Raw genomic sequence first — 26582 nt, forward strand, 5'->3', positions numbered from 1 at the left:
GCAATCACATCCAATAACGAGCAACATGAGAACGTGAAGACTACCTAAAACCCAAATTTCCGTATCTTTTCAACGCCTAGCATAGGAATCTCGGGGACGAGATTCTTCTAAGGGGTAGGTCTATCACACCCTGTGTTTTGCCTCTCCTAACTAAGTTAACGTAACTAAAAAATTAGGGCCAACAAAAACTTTTTCTTTGTGATGTGAAGCTTGAACTGATTGCTATTTGCTTGCTTCTGTGATTGTGTTTTAAATCACAAAAATCCTCCCTCTCTCTAGACTGATCTCCTTGATCCAAAGTCTTTGCCCAATGACCATACCATGTTTATAGGACTTCAAAATATATTTTTTACAAAATATTTTTCGACCAAAAAGTATTTATTAGATTTTAGCTTTCAAAAATCCCTGAATTGAAGTTTCTCCTACAAGTCCTGAAATTAGGGAGATTGTTTTGCCCCAAATATTTTATTTGGACCCTATTTCCAGAAAGACTTACCAAAAACAAAAAATTATTATTTTAAAAGTTATTTTTGTATTTTACTAAAATACCTTTTTCTGAGGCTAGAAATGGTCTTTTATAGGGAAAAATATTTTTATGCTTCCAAAATATTTGAGAAAATCTGGGAAAACTCAGTGGATATATATTTTCCATATATAAGAGTTTCAACACATGATCATGTTCAAAATATTGGATAAAACCCTTGAGAACCTTTTCTGTGTATTTCAAGTATTTGAACTATTTCTATAAGAAGCATTCTCAATTAATTCTAGTGAAATTCTAGCAAATCACACATGATATATGTGATGATCTTTCCAAGTTTCATCTTAATCCTAATTATTTCTGTTCACAAAAGTATTCCAGAACCCCCTTTGTCCAGATCCAAACTTCAGCAACTTTGCATTGCCAAGTGTCTCCAAATATTCTCAAATTGTGTGGACATGATATAATCCTGTAACAATGCATAAAAACCAAGTTGTGCATCAAGGAGAGGAGATCCACTTGTCCAAATCCCCTCAATACCACTTCTGCTGATTTCTAGAATGGGGAATATTTGCATTGTCAACTTTCTCCAATTGGACTCAAACTTTTTTGGGCATGCTCTAAACCTCAAATATTTCCCCACATCAAATGGTGCATTAGGGAGAATAGAATTGCATGATTATATCTAATGAGACCCATTTGTGTCCATTTTTGGGTTTATCAAGTTTACATTGGCAATTTTCATCATATAATCTCAAAATTGGTGATCAGGTCCAAATGGTCTTACCATTTAATCCTGGTAAATATTAAGGCCACAGGATTCTTCTGCCTAGCCCAAACACACCACAAACACCTTCTGCCATAAACTAGTGGAGTGGCGAAGTTGACCCAAAAAGATTCCCCTTGCCCCCAACTTGTTACCATGGTATGTTCTGACCCTATTCTATCTCGAGTAACCTTGTCATAGCCTCAACTCAATTATTTGGGGGGTGACTCCCTCACTTTCCCTCTATTTCCACCATGGTAACACCTTTTCTTCTTCTCTTTCATAGTTCTTCTCACACCAATTCCCTCAAGTTTTCCCACAACTTCATTTGCATGATAATACATCACTCGACATCGAAACATGGCATGCTCATATGGAAATAATGATCACCTCATACAATACTAAGTTTTGGCATCAAATATAGCTTTGAACTACAAGTACCAGTTCTACTTATCTCTTGCAGCTGAAATTGGAGGGCATGGTCCTCTTTCATCCCCAAGACCCCCCACAAGGCTTTGTCTCATATGCCCTTAAGAATAAACCTAGTAGGAAAGCCCCAAGTTTGCTACCCTAAACTTGCTCCCTCTTAAAACCCCTCCTTATGAGCTCCTCAAGCTCCCGCAGTTTATCAATACCCTGTGGCATGCGTGCCTTGAACCCTACACAAGCGTTGGGCGACCAAATGATGCGCTGGACACAAGTTGGCAAGGTGACCACACCTCTAACCTGCAATAGTGGCGCTCCACAATTTTCCCTTCTCCTGTAGCTCGCTGCTGGCCTTGGCAGGGTGCCCACTCGTGCCAGGGGTTCCCCTCGACCTCTTACGCTTCTTATCGATGCGTGCATTAGTCCAAAACGGCTCTGGCATGCGTTCTCGCTGTGCCCAAAGCATCCGTGTCTTCCTCGAGCTGACCCCGTCGCTCCCCTCTTGTGTTATCCTTCCCTCGAGTATCTTGACCCCCTAGTGCACTCCTCCCACTCCTTGAAAACCCTCAGACCGAGCCATTGGAGCTCCCGAGCTCTACTCCTTCCCTAGGCAACGAGTATGCGACTATATCAACTACCTCATCTTGATGTTATGTTTGGCCCCTTGGCACTTGTTTGGTCGCACTTGCACTACACCACCCCGTTAGACACTCCCCTCTATGCTACTTTCCCTCTTTACCCATATCGTCAACGAAAGACCAGCAAGACAAGATGCACCAAGGATCCACCTCGACGGACAACTCACACTGAAGATCTTGACTACAACGTACCCAACCAAGTACAACCCCAAAGAGCTATGCTTTTCCTTCAAGATTGGAAACCCCTCCCTAGACCAACTTAGACCTCACAAGCTACCCCAGCTCAAACCTCTGATCCTGCTTAGTACTAGGTTCATTATAGAACTAGTGATCATAGTGAACAGACACATTTCATCCTTAAGTCGGCACCGGAACTGTGGTGCCATAGGGAAACCGTTTGAGGATATATGACTAGGATACAAATGATTTGATAATAGGAGTCTTGATGGTATAGCTAAACCCCCTTGGTGTATCGTAAGACCCTTATGTTGGTAGACGAACTTGGTGGATCAAAGTTGATAGAGTAGCACCGGAACTGTGGACCCATGGAGTTTAGTTGGTCATGATATTAGAAGTTGGTGGATATACTTTGATAATGGTCCTTGGAGTTATTTGTAGATTATAGGAACTCCAGTAAACTATGTAGGACTTCATCGGTATTGGATTTGTAGGAATAGTGGATCATGTAATGATTGTTGGCATTTAAGGACCACTTGACCCTCAAACCGAGCCATTGGAGCTCCCGAGCTCTACTCCTTCCCTAGGCAACGAGTATGCGACTATATCAACTGCCTCATCTTGATGTTATGTTTGGCCCCTTGGCACTTGTTTGGTCGCACTTGCACTACACCACCCCCTTAGACACTCCCCTCTATGCTACTTTCCCTCTTTACCCATATCGTCAACGAAAGACCAGCAAGATAAGATGCACCAAGGATCCACCTCGACGGACAACTCACACTGAAGACCTTGATTACAACGTACCCAACCAAGTACGACCCCAAAGAGCTATGCTTTTCCTTCAAGATTGGAAACCCCTCCCTAGACCAACTTAGACCTCACAAGCTACCCCAGCTCAAACCTCTGATCCTGCTTAGTACTAGGTTCATTATAGAACTTGTGATCATAGTGAACAGACACATTTCATCCTTAAGTCGGCACCGGAACTGTGGTGCCATAGCAAAACCGTTTGAGGATATATGACTAGGATACAAATGATTTGATAATAGGAGTCTTGATGGTATAGCTAAACCCCCTTGGTGTATCGTAAGACCCTTATGTTGGTAGACGAACTTGGTGGATCAAAGTTGATAGAGTAGCACCGGAACTGTGGACCCATGGAGTTTAGTTGGTCATGATATTAGAAGTTGGTGGATATACTTTGATAATGGTCCTTGGAGTGATTTGTAGATTATAGGAACTCCAGTAAACTATGTAGGACTTCATCGGTATTGGATTTGTAGGAATAGTGGATCATGTAATGATTGTTGGCATTTAAGGACCACTTGATTGGATTCGTAGGAAGGAAACAAGGTCTTGGCTTGGTATAATACATGTTTCCTTAGCATAGAGATGCAACACCTTAGACCTTGCACATGTTAGATGAACCTTTGGATTTGTAGTGTATTATTCAAGCTTAGCAACTTGTATGATTTCCCAAGGATTTTTACATAGGGATACATGTGAGTTGGCTATAGTATACTTATGAGATTTTGGTTTAGTCTTTCTCTCGAAGCCATGGAGATATGAATAACATGAGTGATGTTGGAGTTGGCATGTATGAGATAGTACCTTCGATGATATAGGGTGATTTTGTTTAAATAGGTAGGACTATTGGAATCCAAGAACCATGCTCAAGGATAAGATGATTGCTGTTCACTCACATCCTAAACTCCTCGAAACCTTGAAGCTTTACCGAGCCATAATATGGTCATATGATGAACAAAGGTCTAAGTTCTAGGTCATTAGACTATGGCCCATACTCCACCTCGACCACCACCAATCTTGTCCATCAGAAAAGAGGACACTAAGAACTAGATTACATTGGATCACAAACCCCTGAACAAGTCACCATCGAGGACAAATACGTGCTCCTCTCACATATCCCATGAGCAATGCACTTGTGATGCTTGGAGAAATATGTTGTTGTCCTCATGGATGACATACTTATTTACCCAATAAGAGAAGGAACACCTTAGTCCTGTTTGGATAACCCCATAAACACCAATTGCCATGCTTCTCAAGTGTAAGGTTTTCCCTTGAACAAGTGGAATCCTCGAAGCATCCTCCATGCATTAGAAGATGATCTTACCCAAGCAACACGAAGAACCACTACACTTGAGAAATCCCGACAAAGAAGAAGAAGCAAGAAAGGCCAACTACCACTCCTCTATCGGGTATGTCAGCAGACTATGTCAAGAAGCATCGACGTTCAAGCATGATGAAACCTTTGGACATCGAGAGAAGTTAAAGAGCCCTTTTGCTCCAATCAAGGACATGAGTCCTCACTAGATCATGGTGAAGCCCGTGTCAAAGGTGGTTCACCCCACTTGCCAAGCCTCGAAACTTGGGGATTGGATGTCTGGTCTATTCTTTTGGGTAACCAGCTCATCTAGGACACCTCAAAAACTCTCCTAGGAGATTGAACCCGTTTTAACACAAAGTCTCTAAACTTAGCCTTAGAGACAAGACTCAACCCAGACTTTTTATAAGAAACTAGGAAGTGGCTAGAAGACCAAGCATATGAAGACACGCAGGAAACATGTGTCCGGACAACGAATAAAAATGGCCAAAGAGGAATGAAGAACATACTGGGGCAACTTACTCAAGCAGAAGATCTCGACGAGAAGCCTACGATGAAACACTTGAACACTCGCAAGGATGAAGACCACCTATGACTGAAGATCACGTGCTTTAAGGAAGTCAAGGATTTTTGTGTCGACAAGAAGCTACACCAAGACTCGATCCTTCTAGTCTAGCATGAGACATCTAGATGTCACTAACCTATGTGAGCAAACCTAGGACCAGCACGCAAACACACTGCCTTGCTGCGTATTCCGACTTTGGAACTCACAAGCAAGCCAGATCCTGCTAGAACCTTGTTCACCATGCCCTTGACCTTTAGTCGAGTCTAGCATATTGGAACAACCCCATTCATTCTCAGACGAAGCAAAGAGCAGCATTCAAAGTTGTACCCTCGAGCACTTCAAGATATGCAGGAGCAATCACATCAAATAACGAGCAACATGAGAACGTGAAGACTACCTAAAACCCAAATTTCCGTATCTTTTCAACGCCTAGCCTAGGAATCTCGGGGACGAGATTCTTCTATGGGGTAGGTCTATCACACCCTGTGTTTTGCCTCTCCTAACTAAGTTAACGTAACTAAAAAATTAGGGCCAACAAAAACTTTTTCTTTGTGATGTGAAGCTTGAACTGATTTCTATTTGCTTGCTTCTGTGATTGTGTTTTAAATCACGAAAATCCTCCCTCTCTCTAGACTGTTCTCCTTGATCCAAAGTCTTTGCCCAATGACCATACCATGTTTATAGGACTTCAAAATATATTTTTTACAAAATATATTTTGACCAAAAAGTATTTATTAGATTTTAGCTTTCAAAAATCCCTGAATAGAAGTTTCTCCTACAAGTCCTCAAATTAGGGAGATTGTTTTGCCCCAAATATTTTATTTGGACCCTATTTCCAGAAAGACTTACCAAAAACAAAAATTATTATTTTAAAAGTTATTTTTGTATTTTATTAAAATACCTTTTTCTGAGGCTAGAAATGGTCTTTTATAGGGAAAAATATTTGCATTATGAACTTTCTCCAATTGGACTCAAACTTTTTGGGCATGCTCTAAACCTCAAATATTGCCCCACATCAAGTGGTGCATTAGGGAGAATAGAATTGCATGATTATATCTAATGAGACCCATTTGTGTCCATTTTTGGGTTTATCAAGTTTACATTGGCAATTTTCATCATATAATCTCAAAATGGGTGATCAGGTCCAAATGGTCTTACCATTTAATCCTGGTAAATATTAAGGCCATAGGATTCTTGTGCCTAGCCCAAACACACCACAAACACCTTCTGCCATAAACTAGTGGAGTGGTGAAGTTGACCCAAAAATATTCCCCTTGCCCCCAACTTGTTACCATGGTATGTTCTGACCCTATTCTATCTCGAGTAACCTTGTCATAGCCTCAACTCAATTATTTGGGGGGTGACTCCCTCACTTTCCCTCTATTTCCACCATGGTAACACCTTTTATTCTTCTCTTTCATAGTTCTGCTCACACCAATTGCCTCAAGTTTTACCACAACTTCATTTGCATGATAATACATCACTCCACATTGAAACATGGCATGCTCATATGGAAATAATGATCACCTCATATAATACTAAGTTTTGGCATCAAATATAGCTTTGAAGTACAAGTACCAGTTCTACTTATCTCTTGAAGCTGAAATTGGAGGGCATGGTCCTCTTTCATCCCCAAGACCCCCCACAAGGCTTTGTCTCATATGCCCTTAAGAATAAACCTAGTAGGAAAGCCCCAAGTTTGCTACCCTAAACTTGCTCCCTCTTAAAACCCCTCCTTATGAGTTCCTCAAGCTCCTGCAGTTTATCAATACCCTGTGGCATGCGTGCCTTGAACCCTACACAAGTGTTGGGCGACCAAATGATGCGCTGGACACAAGTTGGCAAGGTGACCACACCTCTAACCTGCAATAGTGGCGCTCCACAACTTTCCCTTCTCCTGTAGCTCGCTGCTGGCCTTGGCAGGGTGCCCACTAGCGCCAGGGGTTCCCCCTCGACCTCTTACGCCTCTTCTCGATGCATGCAGCAGTCCAAAATGGCTCTGGCATGCGTTCTCGCTGTGCCCAAAGCATCCGTGTCTTGCTCGAGCTGACCCCGTCGCTCCCCTCTTGTGTTATCCTTCCCTCGAGTATCTTGGCCCCCTAGTGCACTCCTCCCACTCCTTGAAAACCCTCAGACCGAGCCATTGGAGCTCCCGGGCTCTACTCCTTCCCCCGTGGCTGCCATTGCGTAGCCTTGGCCTCAGTCAAATTGGCGATGCTCCGCTTCACACGCCCGAGCTCCATCGCAGAGCCCTCTCCAGTCTTCAATTCCCCTCCTCCATAGCTAGGGCGTCATGCCCAACACCAGCATCGGCTACCTCCACCACGATCGATGCCATGGTCGGGCTCGACCTCCCCAGGCAGGTGCGGCAAGCTGCCCGGAGCTCACCGGTGGCTGGAGCACCGCCACGGCTGGTTGGAGCCACTCGGGCGAGCACCTGTGTCATTCAACTCTGGCTCCCCTTCCATCTCTATTCGAGCGGGAGGAGGGCGTGATTAGCAGGCCCCGCTTGTCGGTGACTGGCCTGTCGGGCCCCACCGGTTTAACTCGAGGTGCCCCTCTTTTTGCGCCTCTCCGTGAGGGAGGCACATTTTGCGGAGTGTGCGTCCGACATGGCCCCCTTCGCACACGTGTCCTAGCAGCTGAGCTGGCCCACTGCGCTACAACACTAAGCTGCGCCGAGTGCGTTGCTTAGGCCCACCAGGGAAATATTTTTTTTCTTTTTTACCTTTTTAGTGTAGATAAACAAATCATAGGGTATTCAATTTACGTCCAAAATTGGTGATTCGAAATTGTATATTTTCCTAAAAATACCACCTATCATTTGGTACAATTCTAGGGTTTTTCATCACAATATATCTCCACGTTCAAATTATAATTACTATGGGCCACTTTGCAAAAATCCTATTGAGCTCAAATTCGCTCCAAATGGAGTGATTCAAACTCCTAGATGTCTATAAATTCATGTCCTATTTAAATAGCCATGGTTAAATTTTTTTCCTATACTATATTCTCGTGGGATCAAGTAAATGTCCCATTTCCCATTTATTTCATCTTAGTAAATTCATAGGAAATACATCCCTACTCCAAATCCAGCGAAACCACTTCCTAAAATCTTCTAAAATCATGCCCTAATTAATAGGCACATCCACTCATTCTTATGAAAATGTTTCGTGTAGACTTCTTATATGATCAACAATTCCTCCATTTCCATTATTCAAAAAATCTCCAGTAATCCAAATACATTAGAACAAACTCTAGGTATTTTTCTTGAGACCAGAGGATTCCAAGGAAAATAAAACTCCTATTTATAGAGCACTTTTATTTTCTGCTTGTTGTGTTGCTTATTGTGGTTCTTACAATGATAGTTGACAAAGTAGACGCTTTGTTCGGAGTTGGACTAGAAGCTCGTGAGGACCTCGAAGACTTTGCCAAACTAGGCAAGAAACCCGTTGACCATGTCTAAGAAACTATTTTTTGCATGACATATAACACTTCATTCCGTTGCATTGAATCATGATGGATCGGTGACCACCATGGTGGGCCAACATCGTTACTTTCCTCGTTGATACTTGCACTGAGCATGAACCTACCTTCCTATGAGGGTTGTCCTAGTGGGAAGTAGTTAGGATGCTAGTAGTTTTTACGTGAATGGGATGGGAAAATGGATGGTGTCAAAAAGGAAATGATTTCAAAGAATTTTTGAAAACCCTGTTTGGTTCCACTAATGCCCAAGGGAGATGATGTTGTGCTAGGTAACCGCTTGAGAAAGAAGTGGTGTACCACAATAAGTTGTGTGTGAGTTAAAAAAAACTAATTTTATTTAAGATTTGTCGATCATCCCAACCTGACATGTGCGACCACGATACCCTTTTATGGGACGGGGCTTTGTTTAGTACTTTGGTCGATGCTAGTTGAGAGCCCACATTACTAGTGGCGGGAGTGGCGTGGTCACTCTCGATACAAGGTCGTGCTTGGCAGGGCAACCATGGGCTGTTTTTACAGACACCAGGCATGTTGTTGGTCCCCTCATGGCTGCTACGATCTTGAGCGAGGCTCGTATGACGTACATCATGAGGGCTGGGTACCAATCGAGTGGACTCTTTGTTTAGTGTCGCCAGGGGAAAGGCATGTTCAGGTGTTTACCTCGGGTATGCAATATACGCGAGTCGTGGATGACACGGAAGTTCCCCGAGTCTTGTGGGTACAGTGTGCAACCTTTGCAAAGCTTAAAACTATTCGAATAGCCATGTCCATGGTCAAGGGTAGTTGGGTGGTGCTGCTTAGACTATGTCGAGTTGTTTTCACAAACTTGGTGTGTGTGTGTGTGTGTGTGTGTGTGAGAGAGAGAGAGAGAGAGAGAGAGAGAGAGAAAGATGCTACTTGATCCAAGTCTGATGACTTGACATGATGAGCGAACACCACATGTTCAACCCCTGCTTATAATGACATGTGTAACTTGTTCGTATGGATATCTTAACCTGTTGATGCACGCTTCACAAGTTGATTTGAACATGTCATTACACTAAGAACTAGCTTTCTCCAACTTACCTACTTAGTGTTGTATCATGCATTATTGTTGCCTTGTTCCAAACATGAGTTGCTTGCGAGTACATTCAAAGTACTCATTGGCTTGACAGTGGTTATTTTATTAGCCAGGCATGAAAGAACATGATAGGATAAAGAGTACATTGGTGAAGTATGTGCGAGTTAGGATTCTTACTACTCAGAATGCGTGTAGGGCTAATGCACATGGCATGGGTTCACGCTATTGATGAAGATTTTCCATTGCAAATATATGAAGACTATATTCGAGTAAAACGATACGTAATGGATGTAAGACTCTTGTTATTCAATTCATATGTGTTCAATTAACATTGATCTCTGGGATCACTCTGCACATACATTCCGTGATCATGACTTATGAGTCAGCGACCCCACCTTTCAATTGTGTATTTGCATTCGAAACGAAAATCTCTAAATATGCATTGTCGTCCACATGAAGACCAGGGATCCACGGAACCGTCTAGCAGGGGTCATGGCAGCCCCATGAATAGTCAAAGCATATGCAACAAGCGTGTGTGTTCACACATATGCCCCTCCCAAGGTGGCATGCCGATCTCCGTCATCACCAACCCACTAGACAAAGATCTTGTGAAGACTCTCACAAACAAGACCATCTTGTTGGACAGAGGAATTCTACAACATCATCAGTGTCAACGCCAAGATCTATGCAAGTGCGATTTTCCTACCGAGAATGTCCACCCCACAGCCAGGATCTTGACATGCATTCTAAGTCCAACGACTAGTCGCTTGCAGGCGAGCTGATGGGACTGCTTAGGCTGGTTGTAATGGGTAGTATCATATACTAGTATCATGCATATGATACTAGTGTATGATACTACATATGTAATGCATAGTATCATATGTTAGTATCATAGAGTAGTTCATTTATTGTCATGCAAGACACATAGTAGCATATCATTTAATATGATACGGTATCATAATATGATACTCAACCCTCTCTTTCTTCACTTAATTCTATGCCACCTCATCAAAAATGCTTAGTTGGCATGCATGATACTACCTATGATACTCCCATTACGCGTAGCCTCATGAGGATTGACGACTTAGGCCTGCGGTAGCGAGTTGTAGTGCGGGGCTATATGGTGGGCATTCACGACCTCCCTTCGAGGCCAAGTTCCTTAGTTGTTGGCGCTCTATGCTCCTTCGCCGACATGTGTGCCACTTGCCAAATGTTGCGATAGTGGCGCCCCAAGGTCAACAAAGGCGTTTGATGGGACATGCGTCTATTACCTGTAACACACGTCGTCGCCACATGCCCATCATATTTACTGCAATGTAAGTTCTACCACACAACCACTTATTTGTACTTATCGTAGCTACCATGTGATGCAGAGCATCCTACAAACATCACCATGTCAAGAGTCCACTTGGTAAGTGACACGTGCAACAACTACATCACATAGATAAAGGTGAATCATCTCCTTTTCAAGTGTTAACTTGACACCTTTGAGGATGGTATACTGTCTTTGTACTAAGAAATGGGATCCGTAGTCCCCCTGATTTAGGCACGGGCAATCCCGCCCCCCAGGCTCGCTCCGAGCACCAAGGTAAACTGAGACCAACGCCAAGGCGGCGCGACAAGACTCCCACCGGCCTATGCAGTCATCCGCTCGCGGCGCCCAACAAGATCCCAGCTTGCCAAGCCACCGCTCCACCTCACCAAGGGGCTGATTTTCTACATGAGCCGATGTGTCGAGCAGGCACGCGAGCAGTTAGAGGTGGCAGGGGCACGTGATCATGATAGTGGGCGCGTTCGAGCCACAATCACACCCGTCCTGCGACATGGCAGAAGAATAAGAGGTAGTTGGGCGGATAACATAGAAAGAGAGGTAATCCTTGTTGGGTGACGTTGCCAACACGACACCTCATGGCGCATTCAATGCGCGTGTCCCACTCTATAAGAGTTAGCTATTTACCACTACATATCCTGGCAAGCAGTCCCATCACTGTAGTGTACACCTAGTAAAAATACCGTTGTAGACATTGTGGTAATGCCTTATCCTATAAAAGGAGGTCCAAGGCTACCTTGAGATGGGTCGACACTCTGTTCAATCGCACGCATAGCTGCACCTCTCGAGCATACTTGCCGGTCGGTTGCGCTCGTGTACTTGAACCCACCTAATAAACTACCACCAAAACAGGACGTATGATTTTACCCTCCCGAGCGTCCGAAACCTGTATAAACCCTCGCGTGTGATCTAGTCAATTGCTGCTCTTAGTTTACTGGATCCCCGTGTAGAACCGTAAAGGGCCCCCGAGGTCCCATAGATCGTCGTTTTCCACCGACATCTTTGGCATGCCAGGTAGGGGGCTTTCCTGTGTATGTATATTCACCAACATTTCTGCGTGCATTCATCAACATCCATGGTGCCCAACAAGATTAAGGGTGGCCTGACGGCCGCCCCTTCGACGTCCAAGCTACCCATGCTAGCCGCTACGGGCGACAAAGACGAGGGTGGGCAACACGCCCATCCCACTGGCGAACATAGACACCACACCGCACAGATCTCCACAAATCGCGGCCCGGACGCCGCCGTCGAGCTAGCGCAGTATACGCCGACGGCGGCCGGGGTGACAACGCTGCCATAGCTGTGCCTGGAGCGAGACCTCCACCGCGCCCGTAGGATGACGACGTGGGGCAGCGCATGGGGGATACCCTTGCGCAGGAGGCGCAAGGCCAGGCTGAACCACCTCCCCACGGTGGCGAGCGATGGTGGAGGAGAGTGCTCCTTCTGGCTTTGCCAGGAGTAAGAGCGCTACCACGCTTCGCATCGTCCGGTCCCTAAATCAGCGGGAGAAGCTTTAGCGGAGGACCAGCTACTGTTGAACTTTTTGCCTATGCCGAAGATGATGGAGGAGTGGAGAGTGACCATAGAGAGCCTGTTGAGTTCCGTCAATAAGGACAAGCTAGACGAGGCGGGCTTCTCGGGTGCACAACGTGCAGCTCCTGCAGGGCCCACCGCCGGGCTCGACGCCAGTGGAGCATACACTATGCAATCACACCCACAACAACAACAAGTTACCCGCCGAACTGATGTGCAAGACAAGGTGTCTCAAGCATCGACAGACCTACGCCCGACGCAAGATCAACGCAATGTCTTGAAGGACCAGCGCAAGAAAGACGCGCGCACCACAACCGAGAGGCGGCATGAAACACGTCGCCAATCCGATGGTCGCACGGATCCAGTCATCGACGGGTTCGCGCATGGGGCGCTTGGTAGCCTACCTTATGAGGTGGGATTCCCAACGTTCATGCAATACCTGCGGCAACTCCGCTGGCCCTCCAACAGGGCCTTCAAGCCGGAATTGCAAGACAAGTACGATGGCAACATCAGTCCATTAGAGTTCCTAGGCATCTACACCATCATGGTGCAGGCTGTCGGGGGTGGAGACAAGAAGGTGCTCTCCAACTACTTCCGGTTGGCGCTCAGGCCCAACGTGAGGACTTGGCTGATGAACTTGTCGGAAGGCTCCATCTCCTTTCGGGAGGATCTGTGCAACCAGTTCATCGGGGCTTACCATGGGGGCCATAAGCTCCTAGGGTAGCCCAACAATATGCACGTTCTCCCCCAGCGAGACGGAGAAACCCTCCGTTAGTACATCCAGAGATTCAGCCTCATGCAACACAACATCCCGAACATCCACCCTGGTGCGGTGATTGCTGCGTTACACATGAATGTACGCAATCGCCGCATGCAAGAGGAGATGATCATCAAGAAGGTACGGGACGTCGCCGAGATTTGTTCTCTGGACGAGAAGTGCACGTGAGCCGAAGAGGGAAGAAGGCTCCTGGGGGAGGACGCTGGTGTGGTGGTCGACTCCAGCGATGACGAGAACGCACCCGACTCCTTGAAGAAGGGGCGCAAGCGCAAGGGAAAGGCAGTGTTGGCCGACAAGAATGCCAAATCCAAGGAGCCCACAAGGACATTGCTGCGTGCTCCGGGACGATGAGGCCGTAGTTGGTGAGAAGGCTGGCAAGTTGTACTGCAAGATCCACCTCATCAAGGGCCAGAACATCTATGAGTGCTGCCAAGTAGAACAACTCACTGAGAAGAAAAAGCAAGAGTATGAAAGGCGTGATAAGGAGAAGGTCCAACATGGTTCTAGTGGGTCTGACAAGAAGATCCACAACGGCTATGTTGGCCGCCATGGCAAGGCCAAGCAACAGAAGGAGAAGCCCACTAGAGGCCGAGACGACCAATCTGACAGTGATGATGATGAGGATGTGATACGTCTCCAACGTATCTATAATTTTTGATGGTTCCATGTTATTATCTTGTCAACTTTGGATGTTTTGTATGCATGAATATGCTATTTTATATCTTTTTTGGGACTAACCTATTAACTCAGTGCCAAGTGCCAGTTTCTGTTTTTCCTGTGTTTTTGACCTTTTTCACAGGAGAATATTAAACGGAGTCCAACGGAATAAAACCTGTGGAATGATTTTTTCCATAACAGAAGATACGCAGGGGACTTGAGAACCAAGGCAAAGGACCCCGGGGGAGGTCTCAAGCCCCCTAGGCGCGGCCTGGGGGGCGCCTAGCAGGCTTGTGGATTGATACCTTGGTTCTCAAACTAAGTGAAATACTTACTGCTACTGTGCTGCATCACCCTTTCTTCTTCAAGGGAAAAACCAACGCAAGCTCAAGAGGTAGCAAGAAGAATTTCTGGCGCCGTTGCTGGAGAGGAGGATCAAGTGAAGAATAGTCTCCCGTCAACGTGCCAATTTCTGGTGCCGTTGTGAGGGAGTATCAAGTCAAGAATAGTCTCCCTTCAACGTGTCAATTTCTGGCGCCGGGGACTATTCTAAGTTAAGCTTTTCCAAGTAACTGTCGCAAACTCATCTCTTGCATTTACTTTTTTGCCTTTTGCCTCTCGTTTTCCTCTGCCCCACTTCTGAAAAAACAAAAGTTACAAAAATATTTGCCTTTTTCATTTGCCTTTCCTTTGCTTGTGGGCTATGTGCCTTCAATATGCTTGCATCTTTGCTTGCTGAAAATCTATTGATATGGATCCTCATACACTTGCTAATCTTTTCAAGAGATCGAATTATGTTGAACCAATTGCTAGTGAGTTTTGTGCACTAGATTATCTCTATGAAGTTTTGCTTGAGATGCGTGAATATGAAACTCGTGATAAAGAAATTTATGAAGTGATTCATGAGTGATCCTTGAATGAAAAGCATGATTGCAATGATTTCACTATGAACTCTATTAGTGTCAATCATGCTAAAAATATGCAAAACCCTAAGCTTCGGGATGCTAGTTTTGATATGTCCACTACTTGTTGCAATGATCATGATTGGGGTAATGATTTTTCTTATGATCTTGAAAATTTGTTTAAGCCTCATGATGAATATGATATTGATAATAATGTTTGCAATAAGATTGAAAGTGGGTTTGGAGAAGTCATGACTTTAGTTGATGATAATCCCACTATTTTTGAAGAGCGTCAACTTTGCATGCATGTGGATCATGAAAAGAATATCCTATGTGATAGCTATATTGTTGAATTTGATTATGTTCCCACATGCAATTGTTATGAGAGAGGAAAATATTGTGGTAGAAACTTTCATGCTACTAAATTACCTCTCGTTTTGTTGAGATTGATATTGTCTCTTTCTTCTTCCTTACATATGGTGGTTATTGCTTGTCTTGATAATTTGTTTCCTATAAAATGCCTATGCATAGGAAGTATGTTAGAATTAGATATGTTTGTCACATGTTTCATGATGCTCTCTTCGTGTCCGATTCTATCTTTTATGTGAGCATCATTGAATTATCAATGCCTAGCTAAGGGCGTTAAACAATAGCGCTTGTTGGGAGGCAACCCAATGAATTTGTCTTTCGTTTTTTCCTTTCTGTTTTGTTGTGTCCACACCATCATAATTCTGTTATGATTGTGTTTTTTGTGTTCCTTTTTGTGTTTGTGCCAAGTAAAACCTTTATGACTAGTTTTGGTGATGGTTGTTTGACCTTGCTGAAAAGACAGAAACTTTGTGCTCACGAAATTATTTTTAATTCCTAGCCAGAAAGAGATTTTGAGTTGATTATTTTTGCTGCTGGTTTATATGACAATTTCCCTAATTGTCACAATTGTTCAGAATTTTTGAGATACCACAAGTATACGAAGTATACATATTGCTACAGATTGGTCTGTTTTTGACATATTCTGTTTTTGTTGTGTTGATTGCTAATTTTGATGAAACTATGGATAGTATCGGGAGGTACTAGCCATGGAAAAGTGAGAATACAGTAATCTAACATCAATCTAAATATAAATCAAGTTTTCTACAGTACCTAAAGAGTTGGTAGTTTGTTTTCTTATGCTAATGATATCACGAGTTTCTGTTTAAGTTTTGTGCTGTGAAGTTTTCAAGTTTTGGGTGATGTTCTCATGGACAATGGGATAAAGAGTGGAAAGAGCTCAAGCATGGGGATTCACAAGGCATCACAAGCCAAATTGAAGGACACCAAAATCCTAAGCTTGGGCATGCCCCGGGAAGGCATCCCTTCTTTCGTCTTCAATCCATCGGTAACGTTACTTGGAGCTATATTTTTATTCACCACATGATATGTGTTTTTCTTGGAGCGTCGTGTATTATAGGAGTCTTTTCTTTTTGATGTGTCACACCTTTTTTATGGTTCCATGCTATTATCTTGTCAACTTTGGATGTTTTGTATGCATGAATATGCTATTTATATCTTTTTTGGGACTAACCTATTAACTCAGTGCCATGTGCCAGTTTCTGTTTTTTCTGTGTTTTTGACCTTTTTCAGAGGAGAATATTAAATGGAGTCCAAACGGAATAAAACCTGCGGAATGATTTTTTCCATAACAGAAGATACGCATGGGACTTGAGAACAAAGGCAAAGGACCCCGAGGAAGGTCACAAGCCCCCCAAGCCGCCTATAAATTCTCCAAAAATCTGAAACTGCCAGAGAGAGCCACGGAAATACTTTTCCGCCGCCGCAAGCTTCTGTCTCTGCAAGATCCCTTCTGGGGCACGTTCTGGTGCCCTACCGGAGGGGGCATTCGGACACAGAGGTCTTCTTCATCAACACCATTCCCTCTCAGATGATGCGTGAGTAGTTCACCACAGACCATCGGGTCCATAGCTAGTAGCTAGATAGCTTGTTCTCTCTCTTGGATCTTCAATACAAATTCTCCATGATCTTCATGGAGATCTATCCGATGTAATCTTCTTTTGCGGTGTGTTTGTCGAGATCTGATGAATTGTGGATTTATGATCAAATTATCTATGAATATTATTTGAGTCTCCTCTGATCTCTTATATGCATGATTTCATATACTTGTAATTCTCTTCGAGTTGTGGGTTTCGTTTGGCCAACTTGATCTATAATTCTTGCAATGGGTGAAGTGCTTGGTTTTGGGTTCATACCGTGCGGTGTCCTCACCCAGTGATAGAAGGGGTAGCGAGGCACGCATCATGTTGTTACCATCAAGGGTAAAAAGATGGGGTTTATATCTATTGCATGAATTTATCCCTCTACATCATGTCATCTTGATTAAGGCGTTACTCCGTTTGTTATGAACTTAATACACTAGATGCATGCTGGATAGCGGTTGATGTGTGGAGTAATAGTAGTAGATACAGAAAGTATCGGTCTACTTGTCTCGGACGTGATGCCTATATGTATGATCATTGCCTTAGATATCATCATGACTTTGCGCGATTCTATCAATTACTCGATAGTAATTCATTCACCCACCGTAATACTTGCTATCATGAGAGAAGCCTCTAGTAAACACTATGGCCCCCGGGTCTACTTCACATCATATTTTCAGCTCTACACTTTTACTTTGTTGCACTTTCCACCTTCAGATCTCACCTTGCAATTAATCGTGAAGGGATTGACAACCCCTTTATAGCGTTGGGTGCAAGTTTGTTTGTTTTTGCGCAGGTACTTTGGAGACTTGTATTGATACTCCTACTTGATTGATACCTTGATTCTCAAACTGAGGGAAATACTTACTGCTACTGTGCTGCATCACCCTTTCCTCTTCAAGGGAAAAACCAGCGCAATCTCAAGAGGTAGCAGGATGGCGAGGAATCCCACACACATGAATTCTAGAAAGCTATAGGTGCTATGTGTGTCGACGGAGGCGCATCTTTACACTCCTCCCACATGCAGCTTCAGCAATGGGTCCACGAAGTCAATGCGGCAAAGCGTGCGGTAGAAGCAAGGAAACCTCTCAAATGGTCTAAGAGTCCATTATCTTCGACGCTGAGGAGCACCCTGATTGCATCACTGTGGTCGGGTGCGTTCCGCTGTTGGTCTCACCAACGGTTCACAATCTCAGGGTCACGAAGATGTTGGGCAACACTGGGGCTTGCCCGATGTGATAAAGCGGCTACAAATCCCCGACTTGAATCTTGAACCCATGAGCTCCTTCCAAGGAGTGGACGGGGGCGGATTTCAGCCGAAGGTCAAGATAACCCTTCCGGTCACATTTGGTAGCAAGCTCAATTTTAGGACATAGAGGGTCACCTTCGAGATCGCCAAGATGTTGCTGCCATACAACAGAATCCTGGGCTGTCACGCACTAGCTAAGTTCATGGCGGCGTCCCATCATGCCTACAACACACTCAAGATGCCAGGGCGGATGAGCATCATCATCATCCATGCAAACAAGAAAGATACAGTCCTTTGCATCGACAAGATCTACCGAGAGGTAGTCGTAGTGTCCATCAACAAGGCACCCTCTCTTGCCAATAGCAAGTCCAAGACCTCCAGCAAGCCTTGTGATGAATCCGGGAAGCGCGCCGGTGAGTGCGGCGCTCCCGTCGATGACTCACACGAGACTTCCGTCGCTGGGGGCAAGAGAAGAAAAAGTGACCATCCCCAAGACAAAGCATGGGGTTGCATGAGAGGGCGGCGAGGGAGGTACTTTCACTATAAGTGCCACCCTCGACTGCAAATAGGAAAGCACACTTATCTCCTTCCTGCAGGCGAATTTCGATGTGTTGGCGTGGCAACATTCTGACATCCCCGGTGTTCCCAGGAAGGTGATCAAGCACCACCTTTACATTTATTGTTACACGCGCCCCATCAAGTTGAAGGTTTGAAAACAAGCAGTGAAGCAGGAACAATTTATTGCCGAAGATATCAAAAATTTGGAAGCGATAGTGCTAGTCACGGGTATACTCTACCCAACATGGCTGGCGAATCCCATGGTGGTGCGCAAGGCAAGCGGGAAGTGGAGGTTTTGCATTGACTTCATGGATGTCAACAAGGCTTGCTCGAAGGACCCCTACCCCTTACCGCGCATCGACCAAATAATGGATTCGACTACCGGCTGCGACCTGTTATTGTTCCTCAACGCTTACTCCAGTTATCATCAAGTCTTCAGGGACAAAGAGGAGGAAGAGAAAATAGCCTTCGTCACCCCAGTTGGCTTGAAGAGTGCAAGCTCCACGTTCGCGAGGGCTGTCCATATTGGTCTTGGACTATAGCGCCATGAAAATGTGGAAGCCTACATGGACAACGTCATAGTCAAGACTAAGAACAAGGCCATGTTGGTCCAAGATATGGAGGAGAACTTTGGGAACTTGCGTAACATCAAGTTGAAGCTCAACCCTGAGAAGTGCGTATTCGGGGCCCTGTATGGTAAGCTCCTCGGTTACTTCATATCTCAGTGGGGGATAGAAGTCAACCCCACAAAAATTGAAGCGATCGAGCAAGTGGAGGCACCAAAGCGCGTCAAGGACGTCCGTCAGCTCGCGGAGTGTGTTGCTGCTCTCAGCAGATTCACTTCCAAGTCCGCAGAGCGGGCCCTGCCATTTTTCAAGATCTTGAAGAAGGCATGGCCAATGACATGGAATGTAGAAGAAAAATCAACATTGCAAGACCTGAATAAGTACGTGTCCTTAGTCCCGGTTCTAGTCGCGCCCAAGGCTGAGGAACTGTTGCTGGTATATTTGATAGCAACGAACCAGGTGGTCGGCACTGCACTAGTGGCGGAAAGGGAGGCCGTGGAAAGTGAAACGATGGTCTGTAACGCATTAGCAGGCGAACCCAGGTCAGCCCCAATTAGCCAAGAGCCCGATACAGAAGCAACACGGGAAACATAACAGCAGGTTGCGAAGAAGAAGAAGGTGGTGCAACAATTAGTGTATTTTGTCAGCTCCCTCCTGTAGGGGCTCGGAGGAGATACTCCGAGATCCAGAAACCGCTCTTCGGCCTCCTCATGGCCTCCCGCAATCTTCATCACTACTTCCAAGCGCACCGTACAAAAAGTCGTCACCTGCTTCCCGCTGTAGTGGATCCTCAGGAACCCGGAGGCAACCGTCCGGATCATCGAGTGGCCCTGGAATTAGCTAGTTTCGATCCAAACTTTGAGAGCACAACAACCATCAAGAGCCGAACACTGGCGGAATATGTTGCGGAATGGACGGCAACACCAGATGAAGAGATCGCGGAAACATTGCTTCACGAGAAGGAAACCTCCGAGGCGTGGATCATGTATTTCGATGGAGCTTGCTCGTTGCAAGGCACCGGTACTGGAGTGCTGCTCATAGCACCCACCAGAGAATAGTTCAAATATGTGATCCAAATGCACTTCCCCAGGGAGGTGTCCACCAACAATACAACATAATACGAGGGTTTACTTGCCAGGCTATGGGTAGCGGCAGAGCTGGGAATCAAGAAGCTAATAGTCCGAGGGACTCACAGTTGGTTGTGAGTTAAGTGAATTAGGAGTATCAAAGCCCCCTGATGGAAGCACATGTTCATGAAGTAAGGAAGTTGGTAGAACGCTTTGATGGTCTCAAGATGGAAGACGTCCCTAGGACGGAGAACAACATCGCCAATGACATGTCAAAGCAAGAAGCTTAGAAGTCGCATGTGGAACCAGGCACCTTCGTAATCCGACTCACCTAGCCATCAGCTACACCATTAGGATGCCAAGCCAGGAAAAGGAAGATCAGCTACAGTGACAATTTCTCGGCAGAGCCATCCATGGCTTCCAAGAAGGTTGCCTGAGACAACGAATCGCTCGACGGTGAGCACCAAGCTCCGGCAAGACAAGAAGTCCTTGCCGTCGAAGCTAGCGCCCCTGCAGCGGAAGAGACGCCTTTAGTCCTTGTCGTTGAGCCCGAGGATCCGCTATGGGTGCACCAGATTGTCCAATACCTCGAGACAGGAGACCTCCTCGAAGAGCAAGAAGAAGCTGAAAGAGTAGCCCGACGGTCGATTATGCACCAGTTCATGGACAACGATCGATACAAGTTGTGGGGACCCCGACTTACGAGTCGAGATTGCCGTGCTCAGTGATCCTAGAGATGAATGCTCACCGAACACAGATACTGAATAAAAGAGTCTTACATCCAAGTACCGATTATTACAACACATGACCGAATGGTCAAGTTCACAGAGCAGGGCCTAAGGCCAAATCACTCTGATACAACTAGTAGCGGAAATCATAGGGTCTAAGCGGGTGCCCATGCCATCAAGCCTACACCGACAGGCATTCTGACTCGGAAGCGTCCTAGTTCACAGGGGCGTCTCCGAAGACGTACTCATCGCGAAACTCCGGTCCTTCCATGTCTGGTCAATAACGTAACCAGTGGAAAGCCAATGAGTACTTTGAATGTACTCGCAAACAACCCATGATATGAACAATGAGAGTGAATGATAACAATATCGTGCATCTTTGGTGGAAATTCATCGGGGTGGATGATCATGATTATGCATCAAGTTAAAGAATTACTTTTGAAGAACAGGTTACATATATCAATATATCTGTCGAGGGCTGAACCATCCGGGCTCACCCTATATGCCAAGTCACTGAACTTGGTCATATCATTACTTTCATAACAACACCTTTTTCATCACCACACACACACACACACACACACACACACACACTTGTTTTATGCGGAAATAGCTGGACGTAGTTTAAGCAGGATTACCCAACCATCCTTGACCGTGGATACAACTATTCGAATACTTTTACACTCTGCAGAGGTAGTACGCTGGACCCACGATATTCGGGAAACTTCCATGTCATCCGCGACTCGGGGTATATAACATACCCGAGGTAAGTACCCTACCAATGCCTTTCCCCTGAGGATACTAGACAAAGAGCTCCACTCGATTGGTACCCAGCCCACATGTTGTACGTCTTACGAGCACCGACTCTGGATAGTACCAACCATGCGGGGACCAACGGTGTGATTGGAACTCATAAAAATGGCATAGTCGTCCTACCTGGCACGACCCCATCATGAGAGTGACCACACATCACTCCCGCCACTAGTAATGTGGCTCTTCGCTAGCACTGACCAGAGTAATTAACATAGCCCCATCCCATAAGGGGTAACGTGGTCGTACTGGTAAGGTTGGGACGGTCGACATATCATAAATCTAATCCCATTTCCGAAACCATACTCACAGAAATACTGGGTGCATCACTTCACCAAAAGTGACCACCTAACTCATCATCACCCTCGGGCATTAGTGGCACCCGACGGGGTTTTCATAAATTCTTTGATTTATGTCTTCAACATGCTCATGATAATACTACTTCTAACATTACTTGTCAACATGATATTAGCATGACCCTCAAGGGGTAGGATCAAGCCCAATGCATGTGCTCCAGGGGAGCCATTGGTAAAATCATATCAAATGATTACCGTTACTTATAACCATATGCAACGGAAATACTTGTTATCTTAATCATGCAAAGTAACATATGCTCAGTCATGGTCAAAGGGCTGCTTGCCTTGGTCAGCTAGGTATCCGGGGTCTTCGAGGTCTTCCGCTCCGATTCCCTCGTCACACGGATTTTCTATCATCGATAAAACAATAAATAAGAAATAGCTCACACAGGAACATATCACAAAGTCATTTTAAAAATGTTCTTTATTACTGATAAATCTAAGTTGTTATTTTGAAAAATATTTGCCTTAATTTCCCTTGAAAGAACATTTTTGAAATTAACCAAACAGAAGCAAAACTATTCCAATTTAGTCGTTTTTATTATTGTAAAACAAAATAGTTGTAGAAAAATTCATCCATTCATTTTAATAAATACTACATATTTTTACAAGAATAACTGTGGAAAAATTATATTTTTACACTGGTTAAATGTTTTTATAAAAATCTTAGAAACCAGGTTTTAATAATAAAAGAAAATCGGGCTAAAATCCTGGCCAGGCTCGGCCTGGAGCTGGGCTGGCCCGTGGCGAGCCGACAGCATGCCGAGGCGCGCGCATCGTTAGGTTTGAACGTGACGTGCGGGGCCCTACGGTCAGCGGCTGTGGACAGTGCGGGGTAGGAGAGTGGGCCACCGACAGGTGGGGCACACTAGTCGGGGTCGTCTCGTACATTTGGCGAGAGAGGAGGAAGAGCACGTCGGCGAGGTTGCCGACGCTCTCAAGACCCAACAAGGACTAGAATGGGTTCGCCTTGCTGTCGCCTACCTGCTGGTGGTCGGAACAATGTCGGAGAGGCAGGTGTTCACCGACGACGAGAAGGCCATGGTGGAGGAGTTTCGGGAGGTGGTCGAGGAGGTGGCTAGAGACACGGAAATGCTCGGGCGAGTTGGGGGAAAGCTTCCTGGGGTTGAGGGGATCAGTTTGGTGGGTCGAGGGGCGCAGGAGCCGTCATGTAGATGGAGATCGACCGGAGCTCCGAGGCGGAGGGCCTCGGTCGATCTCGAGCACCAGGGCTCTTCTGGTATGTTGGGGTGGCTAGAGACGTATTAGTGATCGTGGTGAAGCTATCTGAGGGGTGCTGGAGCGAGGGAGAGGGCTATTTATAGGCCCGCGATGGTGAGCCGATTCGGGAGCACCGGTGACTCACCGTGGCGCGCATGAGGGTGCAGAGAGAGGCTGGGGTCGAAAGCACGGTCTCAGGACATGGTTTTGGACTGCTAGTACCATCTCCTGCAGAGGGAGAGAGGGAGAAGTCAAGCATCCGTGGCTGCACAACCTTGGCCGGTTCTGGCGCACGCGGACACGCATCGCACGAGCTCTAGCACGGGAGAGGAGGGGCCCTGAGGGTTGCTCGACGTAGAGGGGTTGTCGGGGAAGAGGTTGGACACCTCGGGGGAGGCTGGAATTGGCCGAGAGCGTCGCCCCCACCTTAGCTTCCTGTAGCGCGCCCAGAGCGTAGTTTTAGCATGCCATGGCATGCTAGTGCACTCTGAGGCACTTTGGACGTGTCTAACATGTCCTCGCACTGGTCAAGGGAGCTAGCTGTTTGGGTCTTGTGGGAGCTTCGGCTGGTCAAGGGAGACAAGAAATACTGGTGCTGTCAGCCTTGAACTGAAAACTAAATTGGAGTTTTTGGCCTTTCCACTTTGAACCAGTGAGGGGCCAGTTGACTGGGGTTAGACACATATACTGGCCACCTAATCTATGAGTTTGGAGCAAACGGGTTGGGTTTAGCTGTGGCTAAGGTGGCTTTTCCCTATTTGTTAGAAGGTGCTCGATAGTGGTTTGAGGGGGTTGCACCCCACCACTGGTGCTCCAACTTAACAGGTTTGGGTTTGGTGCTAAATCATGGGGTTTCACCAAGTTTGAGCTCCATTGGACAAGTTTAGCTTTGTAAACTTGAAAACACTTCAATATGACCAGATCTGTCCCTTCCAAAGAGAGTGTTGGCAAACCAAGTCCCACAAATCCCATTTTTTGCGTGGAACCCTCATTTGAGGTATTAGGCACTCCTGCAAAGTTTCAGCATCATTGGATAAACTTTGCTACGTAGAGTTGCTCTAACTTCATTCTGGATAGAAGGGTTTTAGGGTTATTTGGGGTCCTTAATCACCTTCGATCAAGATGAAACTTTATGTGGACACCAAATATGTCTTAGGGATGCTACTGGAACTTTCTAGGATTTTATTGAGAATATTTCCTTTGGAAATATTTCAAAAGGTCAAAACAGACAGAGATGGCTTTCATGGTTTTATTCAATAATTATAATACAAAATAGGGTTTAAAATCTTATGTATGGAAAATATATGTCCTTTTGATCATCTCCAATTATAATCAGATTTTTCTGAGGCAGAAAGGTATTTTTCCAAGTAGGAATACCAATTCTCGCCTCAGAAATGGACATGCAATTTAATCAGGAAAATAATTATAAAAATAATTATCTTTGTGGTTTTGGAATATAAAGATAAGTTAAAATCTGATCACTAACTTTGAGTAGAAGCACTGCTTGCTATCAAGGGCATGTAGTGCACCTCAAGGTAGGGTTTTACCTAGATCAGAAATAAGTAAAGGTTTTTGGAATCCAATGTTTATGAAATAGGGTTTTATCATCACATGATCAAGCACACAAGCATACAATGAAAATCATGGCACTCACAACATTAGTCTTAAAAAGTTTTAACAAGCTCAGATTTTCACAATATAGATAAGTGGTAGTAAAAACAGGGTGTGACACAAGTGGAGACCCAACGGGGTAAAATTGAGGTGCGTCACCCGGGACGAAGGACAGCGGCTGCTGGCAGAGATACACAAAGCGATTTGTGGCTCCCACGTAGGATCACGAGCCCTTGCTGGGAAGGCGTACCAGCAAGGCTTATACTGGCCCACAACCCTTCAAGATGCTTAGGCGATGATGACAACATGTGAAGCATGCCCATACCATGCCAAGCATATACACCAACCAGCACAAGCCCTTCAAACCATACCACTCTCTAGGCAATTCTCGGTCTGGGGGCTCGACATCATCGGCCCCCTCCCCCGTGCTACCGGGGCTTCGAGTTCTTGTTTGTTGCCATTGACAAGTTCATGAAGTGGACTGAGGTGGAGCCGATGAGAAAGACGACGGCGCTGGCGACAGTCAAGTTCCTCAGAGGGATTGTTTGCCGTTTCGGGGTTCCAAACCGGATCATCATCGACAATGGTACATAGTTCACCAACAACAATTTGATGCAGTACTGCCAAGACATTGGCACCAAGGTCTATTTTGCCTCCGTTGCTGACCCCGGGAGCAATGAGCAAGTAGAGAGGGCAAATATTGAAGTGCGACGGGGCCTCAAGACAAGGACCTTTGACAAGCTGCGCAAGCACGAAAGGTGCTGGATTGTTGAACTCCGTGCGGTTCTTTGGTCGACCAGAACGACGCCAAATCAAACCACCGGCAATTCACCCTTTGCCCTAGTCTATGGGGCGGAGGTAATTCTTCCCATGGAACTCATGTAAAGGTCATCGAGAGTGCAAGCCTTTGACAAGGACTAGCAAGAGCGGTTACGACATGATGACGCCACACTCCGCGAGCAAGATCGTCTCAAGGTTGCAATGTACGCTGCTAGGTACCAGCGGACTCTGTGCCGCTACCATCACCGCAAAGTGCACGACATGATTGTTGATGACGGGGGGATAACCCCGGGGTAGGATAAAAACAAGTGTTTCTCCCATCCTCCTTGAGAGACAACAACACAAGACGACCTCTTCTCACGAAGGGCCGGATGCCCCTGGCCCATTGCGCAACCGAGTGGGCTCGGGGCAAGGCCACCCCCATCCAGCTCGACTGTGTCCAACTAAGCTAGCAGGTTAGCTGCAGTCATGTCACCCTGACAAACACGTAAGGGGCATCATCATCAAGGGCATGGCTATAGCGGCTCATGTACCACTCACTTGACCACAGGTGGCTATAATGGTGATGGTCGTACCACTGATCGTCGTCGATTGCGACTAGCCGAGGCGGCACAGTGGCAGCATGCCCGCCATCCACTCCATTACCTGCCCCGGTGTAGCTACAGTGCACCGGTCGTACCGCTGACCGTAACCGACTTCACAAGACGATGCTGCACAGTGCAGCGCACGCCGCCGCGTAACA

Source organism: Hordeum vulgare, chromosome 1H (assembly GCF_904849725.1).
Source record: "Hordeum vulgare subsp. vulgare chromosome 1H, MorexV3_pseudomolecules_assembly, whole genome shotgun sequence".
NCBI classification, from domain to species: Eukaryota; Viridiplantae; Streptophyta; class Magnoliopsida; order Poales; family Poaceae; genus Hordeum; species Hordeum vulgare.